Below are 16,355 nucleotides of genomic sequence, written 5' to 3' on the forward strand. Positions count from 1 at the left end.
AATAACATAGAAGTAAATGCGACAATTAATTCTCTGGCACATGGTGGCATAGATGACACTGTGTGCAGATGGATACTATCGATGCTTGAGAATACGAAGATTATAGCTTCAAACCGCGCTGCAACACAAACAAGTTATGTGAGTAGAGGGACGCCTCAAGGGGGGGTCCTCTCTCCGCTTCTATGGGTTGTAGCGCTGAACGAAATACTCCTCTAACTAAACGGAGGAGGAGTGAAAGCAGTAGCGTACGCAGACGATATAGTGTTGTTGGTATCAGGCATGTTTCTTTCAACAGTCAGCAAGATTATGGAAAGAGCACTTCGAAGGTTAAACCTATGGGCTACAAACAATGGACTAGGAGTTAACCCGAACAAAACAGAACTGTTGCTATTCACAAGCAGAACCAAGATACCTCAGTTTCAACTTCAGGTACTAAACGGTACAACACTCACTCTATCCCCCACAGCTAAATATTTGGGGGTGGAGATTGACACCAAACTGTCCTGGAAAATAAATATAGAAAAACGAATAAAGAAAGTATACATGGCCTACTATACTTGTAAGAGAATTGTCAACAAGAATTGGAGCCTCAAACCAAGTATAATCATGTGGATGTATACGGCTGTCATAAGACCTATACTTACATATGGAGCTCTGGTATGGTGGCCAGCGCTAAACAAACAATACAACATAAAAAAATTAAATGGTATACAAAGAGCAGCATTTGCGGATGTTACTGGTGCAATCAGGTCATGTCCGACTGATGCGCTCAGTGTTATCCTGCATCAACTACTAATGGACATTTTTATTCAGAAAACAGCAGCTATTGCGGCGATAAGAATAAAAGAATTGGGAGGTTGGAATCAGTAAAACTACGGACATAGTGTAATTCTAAACAAGCTCAGCATTAATAAATCAGACTACATTCTCCCAAAGCTGGATTTCAATAGACACTTCCAGGTGAGGATACCATCTAGACGAGAATGCAGAAGAGGTTCAATAGGAGAGGAGGATACCATCTCAGTCTACACCGACTGGTCCAAAATGAACTGCGGAGTAGGCGCGGGGGTATTCTCCGCTGATCTAGGCATATCTCTCTCTTTACGTCTACCGAACACGGCTAGCATCTTCCAAGCAGAAGTACTAGACATAGAAAAAGCCTGCGAAGCTCTATTAGAAAACCACGGATAGCCAGGCGGCGCTCCTGGCCTTGTCTTCACCCATGACAAATTCCAGCGTAGTTAACAACTGCAAGAGAGCACTAAGCTCAAACAGTCTTCCCCTTTAATCCCCAGCTCTAGCACAGATCCGACACAAAACACTTGGAATCCATCAAGCACCAAACCTTGAATGGATTTCCACTAAAAGCATATCGGATATAAGTAGTTTCATCGAAACCTCAAAATGGTTTGAGAGAGGAAGTCAAACGTAATAGCAGATACAGGAGGTTCTACGAACAGTGTATCGAAATGGCACATCAAGTGCTCATTGAGCCCGATAGAGCTGCACTCCTACCTACCTACCTACCTAGGAACACATGGTAACCTTTTCGTGAAATCCAAAAACTGTCGAATACTGCTCCCGTGTCTTATTCGCTCCCATAACACTTGGGATGTAAGGTTTATTCTTTTTTAACGTGCCGACAATGGTAATATTCCACGACAACAAACGTTTAACAACTGGTACAGTAGTAAAGAAGTTATCCATGCAGATGTTTCTACCACTACCTCGGTACGGAGCCGCCAATTCTTTTAGTACTCTTTCACCCTGATTTTTTCTCGAGTATTATCTATTTTACCAGTGTACATGATCCCTTGCAAAGGATACGCATTTTCTGCATCACAAATCCGCCAGATCTTTATACCATACTTAGCTGGTTTCGGTGTAAAATTACTGAGTAAATCCAGTACGACCACGGTATGGATAAAGCTGTTCAACAATCGTTAAGTTAGCTGTTCGTTTGTACATCTGAACTAAATTTGAATTTAACATTGTCCACACATCACGAATTGGAGCTGCTTAGTGTGCGATAAAAAACAAAGAAATAACCTTGAGTTTTTCTTTCTCTCTCGAACGGCATCTGCTCGGCTCCGAACAATAAAAGCCGACCGACTACCTGGGGTGTCCCAAATAGGTTTCAGATGTCATTCACGATTCTACGTTGTTATTATTTTTTTCTCTTTAAATTGTCACCGACTATTATAATTTGAAAAAAAAAAAAATTTAATAAAACAAACAATAATTTTTAATACTCAGATAGTGGGTACCCCGGTAAAAGAGGTTGATAAAGTTGGTTACTAACATAAGGGTTAAGAAAGCTCATCTTACATTGTTTAGATTATTTTGTTTGGAGAAAAGTAACACATCGTCAACATAAATAATATGCGAAATGAGCTCATGTTTAGAAATAATTACACTGATTTCGTTAAATGTGGTTACAAGGTTACAAATACTATAGAGGTATTCAGGCCGAAACACTTATTTGTGAACATAGTTTTTGCTCTATCTCAGTGGTGTGCTAGATTTGATTCCAAAACAGTTAATTCAATTTTATTAAATACTTACGGAAAAATTATGAAGCCTGCCAGTGTGGTACTTCGTTACTCGGTAAAACGGTAATCTGATAACTTTACAAAAATAAAACATGTGTAAAAACTACCGAGCAACGACTAACGAATAAACAAAGCTGATCTGAATACCTCTTATAAAAGACAATGCTGATCCTTACATGGTGTACATCAGAGAACTGCAATAAATTTTTGTTTATACTTAAGTACTGATCCGTTACTCTATCTGATTCTGTCAGTTCAGTTCATGTTCACGAAGCGCACTGTTTGTCTTCAAATCAGCGATAGAGAACAACTTTGAATCACTAGCGATCAGCTTATATCTGATTTGTTTATGAACGTTCGTATCAGCAGAAAATACCCGAAGTGATGCAGACTCTTGCTTCAATGATTGAAATGATCGACAGAGTTTGGTTTGTATGTATATCATCCCCTAAACACTGATTTACTAGTGCACTTTTGTTCTATTTCAAATACATATGTATGTTTGTATATACATGTATGTATGAATGTATATATGTACATATGTTATATGTATAATGAAAATTCCATCGAGTACATACATACAACAAATGTATATACTTATATATGTATGTACGTTCACGATGGAATTTCCATTGTTTACGCTTCGAAAATTTATAACATGCGCACATTTTCAAAGCTGATACATTTATTTTGATACGAAGAACAGATTGTTCGTGTTGCATCAGGTCAGTTGACGCTGGCGGCTACTCGAATTGATTAACAATGTTGTCTATGCTGAACTGAATTGATTTGATTGTGTTTTTGGCACTACTGTTTGTTCTGATTTTATCATACTCGTTGCAGCTCTCTGGTGTACATGTACGTTTATGAGAAAGTCTTATTGATTTTGATCATGATTTTATTATTAATTTGTAAAGATTTAACAAAATTAAATATTTATAACGTGCGAACCGACTCTGTCGAAAGCATTTTCGAAATACAAACTGAGAGTAGATATGTGATTTCTTTTCGATAAGACAGTTTTGGCGAAATTTGTGAAATAAAGTGAAGCATTCTTTTCCATTGCCACTTTGTTTGGGCTGAAAATGTTTTTTTGTACTGCGAACCACAAGATTCTTTTTGATATAATTTTTTTTTTTAATACTTTTTTATCACAGATCTGTAACCAAGTACATCTGTAGAGACATTATTGGTTTTAGGAATGGCTACTATCAATATATTTTTCAGCGTTGGGGGTAGACATAAAACAATTAATAATTATATTTTTGAGACTTGAAGGGATTTTTTTAACTTCGGATGTAAATTTTAGCGATGGCTATGTTTGATTCGGTAATATACATATGTTTTCTAAGGAGTTCGTTTTTATGTGATACAAACGAGACTTGAAAATTTGAGTCGCTCGAGGAGTCGAGAGGTGAAATGATTAACTATATCTTTTGAGTCGAAAATTGGGCCGTTCGGGCTATTTATACATTTAATGTTAACATGCGAATAGGAGCTGGAGAGCATTTTTATATTCGCGCATAGTTTCTTGGGTGAAACTTTGGTAAGTTTTTGTAGGCAAGTCCTTAGCTTCTTTAATATTTTTTCGAAATATGGATAGGTCGAGTTCTTTTGTATAATATCCCTAGAGATTGTTTTTCTCCTCAGAGTGTTGATAGCTTGGTAGACCAATAAGGTACATAACTTTTGAAGATTTTTTTACCGGTTTTAATTATTTTGGTAATCGTATCTGTAGTGCATGCATGTACGTATATTATATGCAATTTCGACCATTTCCCCTTGTCCAATCGAAATTTGGGCTTCTTTGAACTTTTACTGGATAAAGAGGTTGATAGGTGAGTTATTATTGGGAAATTATCACTGCTACATATGTACGTAGATTAATTAAGTTTTGGCTGTTTAGTTTAGGGGCGATAGCAGAAGAACAAAGGACTAGGTCTATATCCGTGAGCAAAATATGAGTAAAAAAGTAAAAGTGCGTAGGATAGCCGTTTAAAATGATCAAGCTTACCGCTACCATAAAACACAAGGTACTTTAGGATTTTACCTCTTCGGTTATTACATCTGGAACCCCAAAGAGGACTCCAATATGAGAAAAAAGAAAAAAGTGAGAAGGAATTATTAATCTTCATCGTCGTAGTGAGAGATGGAATTTGTTTGTAGAGAATTGGTTATGTATTTTTGTGGAATGAGTGGGATACCTGTTTGGTTGAGTTTTGTTTTAGTTTGGGTAAACTTTAAGTTAAGAGTGTTTTTAGCAGCAGTTAGCAAATCACGTTAATTATTTTTATACTCTTACATCATGTTGCTGCAGAGTATATTAATTTTGTTCTTCTACCGGTTGTTTGTATCACCTAAAAACACCCGAGAAAGATATAGGGTTATTTATAAATAAATGATCAAGACCGGCTTTGGTAATTGGTGGAGTTTAGACATTTTCGATTGGTCAAATTGTGTGATATTCGATCGTTCGGTATGTATGGAAGCTATATGCTATAGTGAGCCGATCTGAACAATTTCATCCGATATTACATAATTTCTATGAACAATAACTCATACCAAATTTCGTGAAGATATATTGTCAAATGAGGAAGTTTCCAATGCAAGCATTTGATTCCGATCATTCAGTTTGGAGCTATATGCTATAGCTAGCCGATCTGAACAATTTCGTCGTATATTACATTATTATCTTAGAAAATAACCTGTGCCAACTTTTGTGAAGATACATTGTCAAATGTGAAAGTTTCCATACAAGAACTTGATTCCGATCGTTCAGTTTGTATGGCAGCTATATGTTATAGTGGTCCGATATCGGCAGTTCCGACAAATGAGCAGCTTCTTGAAGAGAAAATAACGTTTGCAAAATTTCAAAATGATATCTTAAAAACTGCTGGATTAGTTCGTATATATACAGACGGACAGACAGACGGACATGGCTAAATCGACTCAGCTCAATATACTGATCATTTATATATGTACATTATATACTTTATAGGGTCCTCGACGCTTTCTTCTGGGTCTTACAAACTTCGTGGCAAACTTAATATACCCTGTTCAGTGTATAATAACAACACAGAGCTAATGCTGGAGAACACTAATTTTCGTATGCATGGATATTTAGTATATGTTTTATACTGATTGTTGCTCCTAAACAAGCGAGTTGCATTCACAACAAACCAAACGTGATATTTAACATAAAAAAATAACGGAATAACGACAGTGTTGATTAAAACATCTATTATAATTTGAGGTATACAGAGGCACACATTTTGCACAGAGCTTTCGCCTCTTTAGGGCGTCATTGTCCTCCGTGCTATTTTCGCCTCTTTCCAACTTAGCAAATTTCTATTCAACGGTGGATTTCCCTGGTGAAGAACCCAAATTCAACAGTATTTTTCCCCAAAAAGCAATTATCACACGAAATATTTTTTTATCCATTTTTTGTAAACTAACACAAGCTGCTTCACCCAAAATGCTATATCTCATTAACTAATAGCTCATCAGTTTCCAAATGTAATTTTACAGTAATACCACAAAAACTATGTAATTTCTTTGTTGTTGTTCTCTGCTGGGGGATTAAAGTAAACTTGGACAATCTTTTTATACTCTTGCAACATGTTGCCACATGTTGTTCACCTAACGGTTGTTTATACCACCTAAAACTACTATATGTATGTATATAAATGATCAAAATGATGAGACCAGTTGAATTCCGCGTCGACTGTCTGTCTGTAATTTGAGTCAAAATTCCGAAAATGTAATGAAATTTGATAAACATGATGCCTGACAAAAAAGTAAAGCCGAGTTTGTAGAAGAGCTTAATAGGATTACTGCCACTCCCACTAAATGCCATAAGTCGAAAACTAATAAAGAGCTATAACTAAGCAAGAAATTAAGATACAAAACTGTAATTTGCACAGGAAATTACAGTAGCAAAGGGCACCTATGGGCACAAAGTATTGAAAAAATTTGCGCAGCGCTTACGCGGTTATAGCCGAGATAACAACAGCGCCAGTCGATTCTTCTTTTCGTTATTTGACGCGTCTTGCTCCACCTGATCTCTCTAACTGAATGGAGGCCTTCCTCTTCCTCAGCTTCCACCGACGGGTACTGAACAGAAAACGTTCAAAGCTGGAGTGGAGATAAAGCAGAACAAACGGCGCAGTTGTTGAGGCTTTTATAATAGACTAGCTGATTCGGCGAACTTGGTGCCGCCTAACAGTCAAAGAGTGTGATGTTACAGATAAGCAGAACTTTATGATTTTTTGAAAGCAATACAATGAATACATATAATGTTTATAGCGGCCCGGTACGTGTTTCACTACGTATGAAGTGAAATATTAAATCAAACTCATTTATAAAAAAAAAATATATATTTAATTATTTGCTAGCTATTCTTGAGTTATAAAGTCACAACGAAAAATGGCATTCATTTTTATATATGTATATAGATGCACTGCCGTTATGGCTTTATGTCAACTTCAATAAGCTTAATCCAAAACATTTGGATAAACAATAATTTTTCTTTTTCCATTTTGAGCATGAATAAACAAACGGCTGGGGGTACCGACTCTGGAACAGACAACATAAAGTTGGCCATGATTCCTCCAAATTCACGCCACAAACGTTAAGTGTTTGCCCTTGAGCTTTGTTGATGGACATCGCAAATGATAAACGCAAAGGATATTGTAATCGTTATTAATATTTCGCAATAATATAATCAAAGAACCCACTTTCAGATTCAAGCAATGCGGTGGCATACCAGCCGGTTCTAATGAATTCAAAAATTCAGTTGGATAATTCATTGCCTCATCTTGATTCATAGCACTGTCAATTGATTTATATGTCGTGACTACGCCTGGGAGTTTTGCTTGAATTTGAAAATTAATGCATTGATATGAATGTTCTTCGGTGCTAAAATGGCGCGTTCTGTCAACCAATCATGGTTTCTGTAATTCTGAAGAATATTTGGAAAAACACATTCAATCAATTCATCTATCGATTTCGTAATTGTACAAAAATTGTTCGGTACAGTGATCAATCCGTTGGTTCTGTCGATTTGTATTTTGCCATCACCAATTTGTAACAATTGTTCTGAAAACTCATGGGCAGCTGGATCATTTTGTAGGTGAATACGCATATTAATGTTCAGTGTCAATTTTTGTACATATCTCCAGAACTAATGACTTCAGACAGGCATTTATTTCATCAGCAGGAGTTGACCGAGGAATGACAGGCAATGTTTGTCGAAAATCCCCTGGCTGTAATATCAAAGCATCACCAAAAAGCTGTTGGTTATCACGTAAATCTTGCATTGTTCGATTAAATGCTTCTAATAATTTTTTATTCGCCATTGTACACTCATCCCATAAAATAAATGACGTTAATCGCAGAACTTTTGCCATAGCAGAATTTCTTGAAATATTGCAAGTTGGAGTTTCAATCACCTGTATATTCAATGGCAATTTTAATGCAGAGTGTGCTGCCCGACCACCTTCTAATAATGTAGCAGCAATTCCCGAAGATGCAAGTGCCAATGTAATTTTCAGTTCCGATCGAATAGTGGCTAAAATCAGTGATATAACGAACGTTTTGCCTATACCACCAGGTGCATCCAAGAAATATAACCCACCTGCATTATTGGAAATGGCTTGCATGATTGTGTCATAGACATGTTTTTGCTGAATATTCATTTTGGTTATATTCGATTGTACAAATAAACGCAAATCATTAGAATTGAATTCCTGCTCACGTTGCAATTCACGATCAAACAGATTATGCATGTCACGATTTGGTACGGTCATACCCAATTGTACTAATGTTTTATTTGCAATCCGTAGACATCTATCTTCAATTATTATCAAAGCTTCGTTGTACATTTCCAAAGTTATCAACAAATCAGGATTTCTTGCATGATGACGCATACGAATTAAAATATCTTCTGCAATATTATGTTTATATTTGTTCCATAATTCAAGTGTATTTGACGGCATACATGTTGATAATATAACGGCAAACAGCATTCGTATTTGTTGAGGATGAGCCCAAATAGATGCATCATGAATTGTTGAATCGCAATGAGCGTCATCCTTCAACAAATGCAAAAGTTGGCATGCTTCACGGTATGTTTCACACAAATGACCGTTGACTGTTCTCAATTCTTGAAATGATTTTGAGCCATTCACGTTAACTAATAACAATCTCAAATAAAAACACTCAACATTGTTTGGATGTACTGTATATATTGCCAATTGCATCTGTTTGGAAAATGCCAGAATGCCCATGAACTGCTGTTCCTTGTTTACGTCTTTGAAATTTTTTCGGAGACACATTCCATGTGTAATACTGAGGCACTTATGAAAATATAACAAAGTTATCGCAAATGTATCAGTTTCGCATAATTTAAAAAAAGCTGTTAACGTAGTTGCTGGTGGTTGCGCTGCTCTTTCCAATAAATTTGCTACATTAAAATAAACACGTTGGCCATTCTCAAGAAGTGAACAACCGCAGGATGTCTTTCGTGCATTGGAAACGACATAATCCTCCAGACAGCTTTATTGATACTAATATAGCGACCCATTTGATACTGAGTAATTTCATCATTTCTATTCTCATCAGCAACACCGAAAATAGCCATATCGCTCCCTTTATTTACATACTTGCAAATATATTTAATGGATTTGACAGAATTACAATATTCCACATTTATATGAGCGTTGAATATTTTCGATAATAATGGACAATACGGAACCACCCAACGATTATCAACTTCAACTTCCTGGTTATACATTCTAATGGTTGCCGTTTTGCCATTATCATTAGGTGATCTACGTCGATACAACGGATATCCGTCATTGCCCGTTATTGCAAGTAAATATCGTTTCGGGAACCTCTTTTCATCAATCATACATGGTGAATTCATATTTAGTTCACCGCACGGTCCATGTATCATGTTTTTAACGACAACTTGAAATAACTCAGGATCAGCAGTGTGATTAGGAATTTCAGCTCATATAAAGTTATCGATTTGATCCGGAGTTACTTTATGTACCAGCCAAATTAGTATATGTGCGTGCGCCAATCCCCTTTTCTGCCATTTAATGGAGTACATATGGCAACGCACCTCCCCAAATACATATAATTTCGCAATTAAATCCATAATTGCTTTACATTTTTGCCGAAAAACACGCGCAGTAATGTCATGACGATCGGTTGTCGACTGTCCTGCAAATAAATTGTTTTTAATGTCATCCCACTGCGGATTACATGTAAATGTAATGAACAGATCCGGTCGACCGTATTTTCTTACATAACACATTGCGTCTTGTGCATATTCGTTCATATTCCGTGGGCTACCAATATACGAAGATGGCAATATAGTTAAACGTCCGATGTCATTAATATTAGTATCATTCGCTATCGCATCTTGCAAATGAATATATTGTTCAGACCTTAATTTTGCATGGTTGAAACGAATAAAATTAAGACGTTCTGTTTCTATTTTAACGTACATATCAACGATGTACTGATGATATAGTTTACGACATCTCAAGATATAATTTTGTTCTTGTGGACGAACCATCAATCGATAAGAATAAAAATTCATGGAACTAACTTTTTTTGTACATGTAGACCTTAAAATAAGTGGAAAATGTGACTTAAGAAATTTCTACAAATGATGAAATGTCAACACACTGAAAATATTATTTACCTGTTCGTGGATCAATCATTGGTATATTTATATTATAGCCATCGTCACCTTTCCAATGCAATATTGGGTATTGTAATGCGTCGTAACTACGATGAAGTTCCGAAACACGTTGCAATTGGTCATTTCTACGATGAAGTATAATATCACGCGATTGAAACTGATCACCACGAATTACAATTGCAACCTCATCAATTGTCGGTGCATTGAATCGCCTTTCATGCTCTCCAAAAGGTGTTCTATCAGCCCTTATTACGATTTCGTGATGATCAGAGGGCATACGATCGAGAGCAATTTTGAACAATTGAACTAATGCTTTATGCTGACGAAAAAACCTTTGTAGATCACAAATAATTTCTCGTCTGGTATTCAAAGCAATTGCACAACGTTGATCCAATTCACGATTTTCATCACCAATAAAATAAATTTGCAAACATTGATAATCAGCGTCGGGGTACGGAATAACGAACCAGCTTGATGGTAAATTTGGCCCTGAATCTGCAACATGTATGCAATTTTAGGTATATGTTGCATAATAATTTTTAAAACTATAGAATACTTTTATGATTCAGATTGATTGGGACAATCTTGTTTAAGTATTTACCTTAAACGTCGGCATAAAATTATCTCTAATAATGTTAGTAGCAGAAAAAGAAGTCATTTGAAATACCGAATTGTATTGTTAAATATGACTCAAAAAGTGCTTCGAATTTTCAGAAGTCCCAAAAATTAATGAAGACAATGGTTCGGGTGGAGTTTCTAATGGTGGCAATCTCACTTTGCCATTAGCACAACACATGCCGGGCGTTTCACCTGGAAATTTAGCCGCATCACAATGTGGACATATTGCGTCCATTATTCCAATATATCCGTACATACTGTAATTAATCTGACTGTTGTAATTAAAAGCAGCACGCATAATTTCAGGTACAACAGATCTATTTCGTGCATTACGTTCACGCCGCGATGCATTAGCTTGTGCTCGTTCATCTGGAGTCTGTGATCGCCTTTGTAATGCCGTAGCATTTGCATGACCCGTCCGCGGACCTATATTTCCTCGTGTGGGTCGTGACATTTTTCTTTCAATTAAAAAATAATAAATTAAATTAAAAAAAAGCCTACATTAATAGTGGTACACCATATGTTTTTTCAAATCAGGAAACACATACATTCGTGTAATTCACTTCAACAGTTCAAAACTTACCGTGTTTTGCTCGGAAATTCGCTTTGCGCTATATTTATTTTTTCACAAATTCACACAAAGTTCAATAATTAAATCAATTAAAAAAAAAATATATAATAACTAATAATTTTGCACCGCGGTAATTTCGGACACTACTGAACGTGTGGGGCCAAAGAAAACGCTCCAGCGATGTTTACACTCCAATGTCATATATTCTCTTAATTTGAATTTTCTTAATCCTAAGAGTCAAAGCTCCATATACCTACAAAAAACAAAATATTCGTGTATTTCTCTATGCAAAATAAATGCACCGTCATATAGTTCGATGCCTTTTCAAACCCTACTTTGTTTGTCGATCTGCCTGCTACATACATGCCTACATGTTGATATAAATATAATGCAAGAAAGTTGTAGGTGGGAATAATAAGTATGGTAGTTAAGACGAAAGTTCATAAATTTTAAGAGCGAAAGAGCGTAGCTAAGTAGGTAACAAATCGTTTAGTAAATGATTAAACTATTATTGATGTATGTATGTTAATATGAAAACGTATAATCCGCTGGCTAAGTGGGATGAATCTGACCAAACAAATGGGTTTTTGGTGTGTTTTTAAAATTAATTTCACCATACATTGAGCGCTTTTCAGCTTTCCAAGTAGGTAAATAAAAAAAAATGTAACATATGTGTGGTGAAATTTTTGAAACATTTTGGCCGATATCTCGAGACTCTAGTCACGGAGCGGCATCAAAAATACTCTATACTATAGAAATCATCAACAGCTTCCATTTGCTACCCATATTGTACAAACACATCCTAGGGTTACCCGGGTCCACGTTTTGGCCTATTTCTCGAGACCCTGGTATCCGATTCTTAAAATTTCAAAACACAAACCATCTACTGAATAATCCAAACAAAGCCTAAAAATTGGGTTTGGATAGGTGAGCCCGTTCTTGAGTTATAAAGTCACAACGAAAAATGGCATTCATTTTTATATATATAGATTGTATCTGCTCGTATTTTTTATGGATTGAAGAAATCACATAGGAAGTTTTCTTTGTTGGAAAACTCGCTTGGCATCTAACGGCTAAGAAAGGCCCTTCCCGATTCTGACGGTGCTTTTGGTGGTGCTCACCGTCAACATACGCAGCCGTATTATTTTTGTGGGCTTACCAAGTTTAGACATAGCGGTTGTGCTGTCGAAGGTGGCTTAAAATCGACGAAAATATGGTGTGTTTCGATTCTCCTTTCACGGGTCTTTTCCAAGATTTGGCGAATGGTGAATATCTGCTCAGTTGTTGAATTGCCAGCTAAAGCTAAACTGGCCTTCAGTCTTTCATACATTACAGTACAGCTCAGTAAGACCTTATATTCAATATTAAGAATGCTTATCCCATGGTAATTGGCGCAGATTGTAGAATTTTTTTGTGAATTGGGTAGAGCTCACTTAGGTTCCAATCATGGGGCATGCTTTCGTCCGACCATTTCTGTCAAAGATGCTGATTCATACACCTTATCAGTTCTTTACCGACGTATTTGAATAGCTCGGCCGGTAATCCATCTGCCCTGCCGCTTTTTTGTTCTACAGGCGGGTAATTGCTATTTGAACCTCATCATAGTAGGGCAATGGAACATCTATTCCATTATCAGAAATTGGGGAATCGGGTTCGCCACATCCAGATGTTACACTTTCACTGCCGTTCAGCAAGATGTAGAAGTGTTCTCCCCATAATTTCAGTATGCTATGAACAACAACTACTAGCTCACCTCTGGGGGTCCTACAAGAGTATGCTCCGGTCTTGAAACCTTCAGTTCATCTCTCATATTTTCGTAGAATTTTCGAGCATTACCTCTGTCGGTCAGCTTCTTAATCTCTTTATACTCACACATTTGGGCCTTTTTCTTTTTTGTTTGTATGTGCGTCTCGCATCTCTCTTCAACTCTCGGTATTTATCCCATACCACCGACCCACCCAAGGTAAGCTGTCCGCTTTCTCTCCACTGCGACAAGACAGTCATCATCGTACCAGCTGTTTTTTTACCTTCCCAAAACCCAATGGTTTCGCTTGCAGCTGTAAGTAAGGAGTTAGAAATTAGAGACCGGACATTCCAGGTTCATGCCCTTAACTCATAGTCCTTAATACGGTTGCTATGGTCGTCATCAAAAGTGGGGTCCTTCATCCGAGGCTTCCACATTTGCTCACATTTCCAGGATGCGTGACGAGAAGCAAGACTATACCCCATTCCACCTCCTTCATTACAATGAGAAAATAATAAATAATAGATAAGACAAAAACCACACCTACTTCCTATATAACATAATTTTAAATTCAATCTGATTCTTTCAATTTCAAGTATACAAATCAAGAATTAATTATGTACTATATATAATCTTATATACATGTATGTATATCTTGATTGGATTCAGGTGACACAAACAGTCTTTAGGTAATCCAAAGGGGTTTTCAATAGGGACGCTACCAAAGTAGATCAATAGGGACAGCAAACGACGCCATATTTTTTCCCGCTCTTTTGATTTTTCTCTTCAGTAAAATTTTACCATTTCATTATGGAAAAACACTTACGATCCAGTCCAAATTATTAAAATTTACTACACAAATTCGGACTTTAAGATCGGTTTTTCAATAAAAGATTTTTTAAATACAAGTAAAACAAAAACGATTTGGGATATCAATGAAAATCTTTATTAGTGTGAAAGTGCGTTCGTACGTACTCCATTGCATCCCGAAAAAATTACCTTTGGTGCCGTTTATGGGCCGGCATCATTGGGTCGTACTCTTCCGTGATGATCAGCACCGGCACGTTACTGTAAATGGGAATCGCTACCGCTCAATGATAACCGAATATTTTTGGCCCGAATTGGATGATATGAACTTGGAAAATATGTGGTTCCAACAGGACGGCGCCACAAGACACACATCGAATGTCACAATCAATTTATTAAGTTTTTCACCAAGTTTGGTGAACGTGTTATCTCACAAAATGGCCCAGTCGATTGACCGCTTCGGTGAGCCGTAGCGGCCACGCAAAAGAAATCGAGTTCCATACATAATGGAATAAAGAATTTTACTGATATCCCAAATTGTTTTTGTTTATACAAAAAGCTTTTGTAGCGCTCTTATTGAAAACGCCGTTATTTTGTCGTTTTATGGCTGAAAGTTAACCACTACTACCTCTCATATAACGGTTACGTTCGACAAAAGGAAAATTCTAATAAAAAGATGATACCGCAGACTAATATGTGGATCAGTTAAAAATTAGAGACTGAGTGTGGCATACCCCATTTTGAAGAGAATTTTGTTTTATAAAGGCTGTTATTTGAAACATTAGCTTTTTGCTATTCACATTTCAAATATTAATAAAGTTATTAAATAAAACTAGAAGATATAGTGCTTATCAAATATTTTAATTCTGATCAAAAAAAAATGTCAATGGGTTCTAACATTTTCTAGTACTTTGCTTCGAATATGGATCAAGTATTTCAGTTCATCAAATTAATTAAATTCATTTGTTAAAAGCAAAGCACAGCCTACACAAAACAAGATTTCCCTTTCACGGAAGCGTCAATGAAATGTTTCAAGAATTTCTCTGTATTTGTTTTTGATTATTCAGAGTTGTGAAAATGTGCAGTATTTTATTTAATTAAAGGGAATTGTAGAGCTTTTGAATAAATATTACTTTTAGCAGCAATCATTCATGCATGTTATGTTCACTTGGAGCTTTTGTATATACTCAGCGAATAAAATACTGTATATTACATAATGTTTTTCAACAATTTTTCTCGAAGTGACATATGTACAGTAATCAAGCAGCTGTAGTTGACAAATGTAGGACCCCATACAGCGATAACATTGGCAGTAACCTTATTATATTAAATTAAAATTCGACTGATAAAATGGCTTTATTCGCACCTGCCCAAACTCATTCGATTACAATAAAATCGAACCATATACATACGAATTAACGTTGGAGCGTGTGATAAAAGTATTTAAATAATACATTGCTTATAAGTATCTTATTGCCTATGTATGTATGTATAAATACATACTGCTGCCGTATGAGTGGGCAAACGTCAAAAAGTTATTTAGTTGGTTTAAACAGTCAATCAAGTAGATATACTTGGACAAATTTTCGCGCACTTTCATGTATGTATATAAATAAATAAATATATACAGATATATATACATATAAATATATAAATAAGTATATATATATAATGTTTCAATATTTGAAAAGAATCTACGACAATCGCAAAAAATCAAATACTAATGAATGTGTTAAAATTGCAACAAATGGCAATGAACTCGAAGTCATGTCCACAATACCGTGCAGACCAATTAATACAACAGAAACCGCTTCAACCTTACCAAAGGCATCATTAACATCCGCAGAACGCACACGAAAGTTTAGTATTTTATTGAAAAATCGACTTTGTAACACATCCTCAGAAACATTGTATGTAAGTTGGAAATAGTATTTCAATATAATTTGTATCGTTTAATGTGTTTACGCATTACTAAAGTATGTTTAAACAAATAGAGAAGGGCTAAGTTTGGCTGAAACCGAACTTTTTAGTGTGGCTAGGTATGTAGGGTGGTTATCTGATGTCCCACCAAGGCCTTTATGTTGACCATTATGAAACCACCGGGACTAAAATCCCCTCACTCTATTATGTCTTCTCTGAACCACTCCGTGCTTCTGATGAAGTTTATCAATTCAAAATTAAAATTATATGTGCAACTTCCGACGCATCGCCAATAAATCCGTTGCCAATGGTTGAAATTCTTTTCCCATATGAAGCCTTGCATTCGCATACCAGATGTCCAATAGTCTACCTCCAGGCAACTCCTACAATAACCGTCATATGGTATTCCAGGTCTGCTGGTATGTCCGC

At 36.2% G+C, this 16,355-nt stretch overlaps 1 protein-coding gene and 1 long non-coding RNA gene across 4 annotated transcripts in view; both read left to right on the plus strand.

Moving 5' to 3' along the window:
• LOC126766081 (uncharacterized) overlaps positions 1-16,355 on the plus strand; it is a 187,821-nt gene that overhangs the window by 15,116 nt on the left and 156,350 nt on the right. The window lies entirely within an intron of this gene.
• Positions 4,167-8,296, plus strand: LOC126766280 (uncharacterized). Its single transcript, XR_007668810.1, has 2 exons — positions 4,167-7,243; positions 7,295-8,296. It is a non-coding gene; the product is annotated as an uncharacterized LOC126766280 (long non-coding RNA).

Source organism: Bactrocera neohumeralis, unplaced genomic scaffold (genome assembly GCF_024586455.1).
Source record: "Bactrocera neohumeralis isolate Rockhampton unplaced genomic scaffold, APGP_CSIRO_Bneo_wtdbg2-racon-allhic-juicebox.fasta_v2 cluster11, whole genome shotgun sequence".
In the NCBI taxonomy this organism is placed as follows: domain Eukaryota; kingdom Metazoa; phylum Arthropoda; class Insecta; order Diptera; family Tephritidae; genus Bactrocera; species Bactrocera neohumeralis.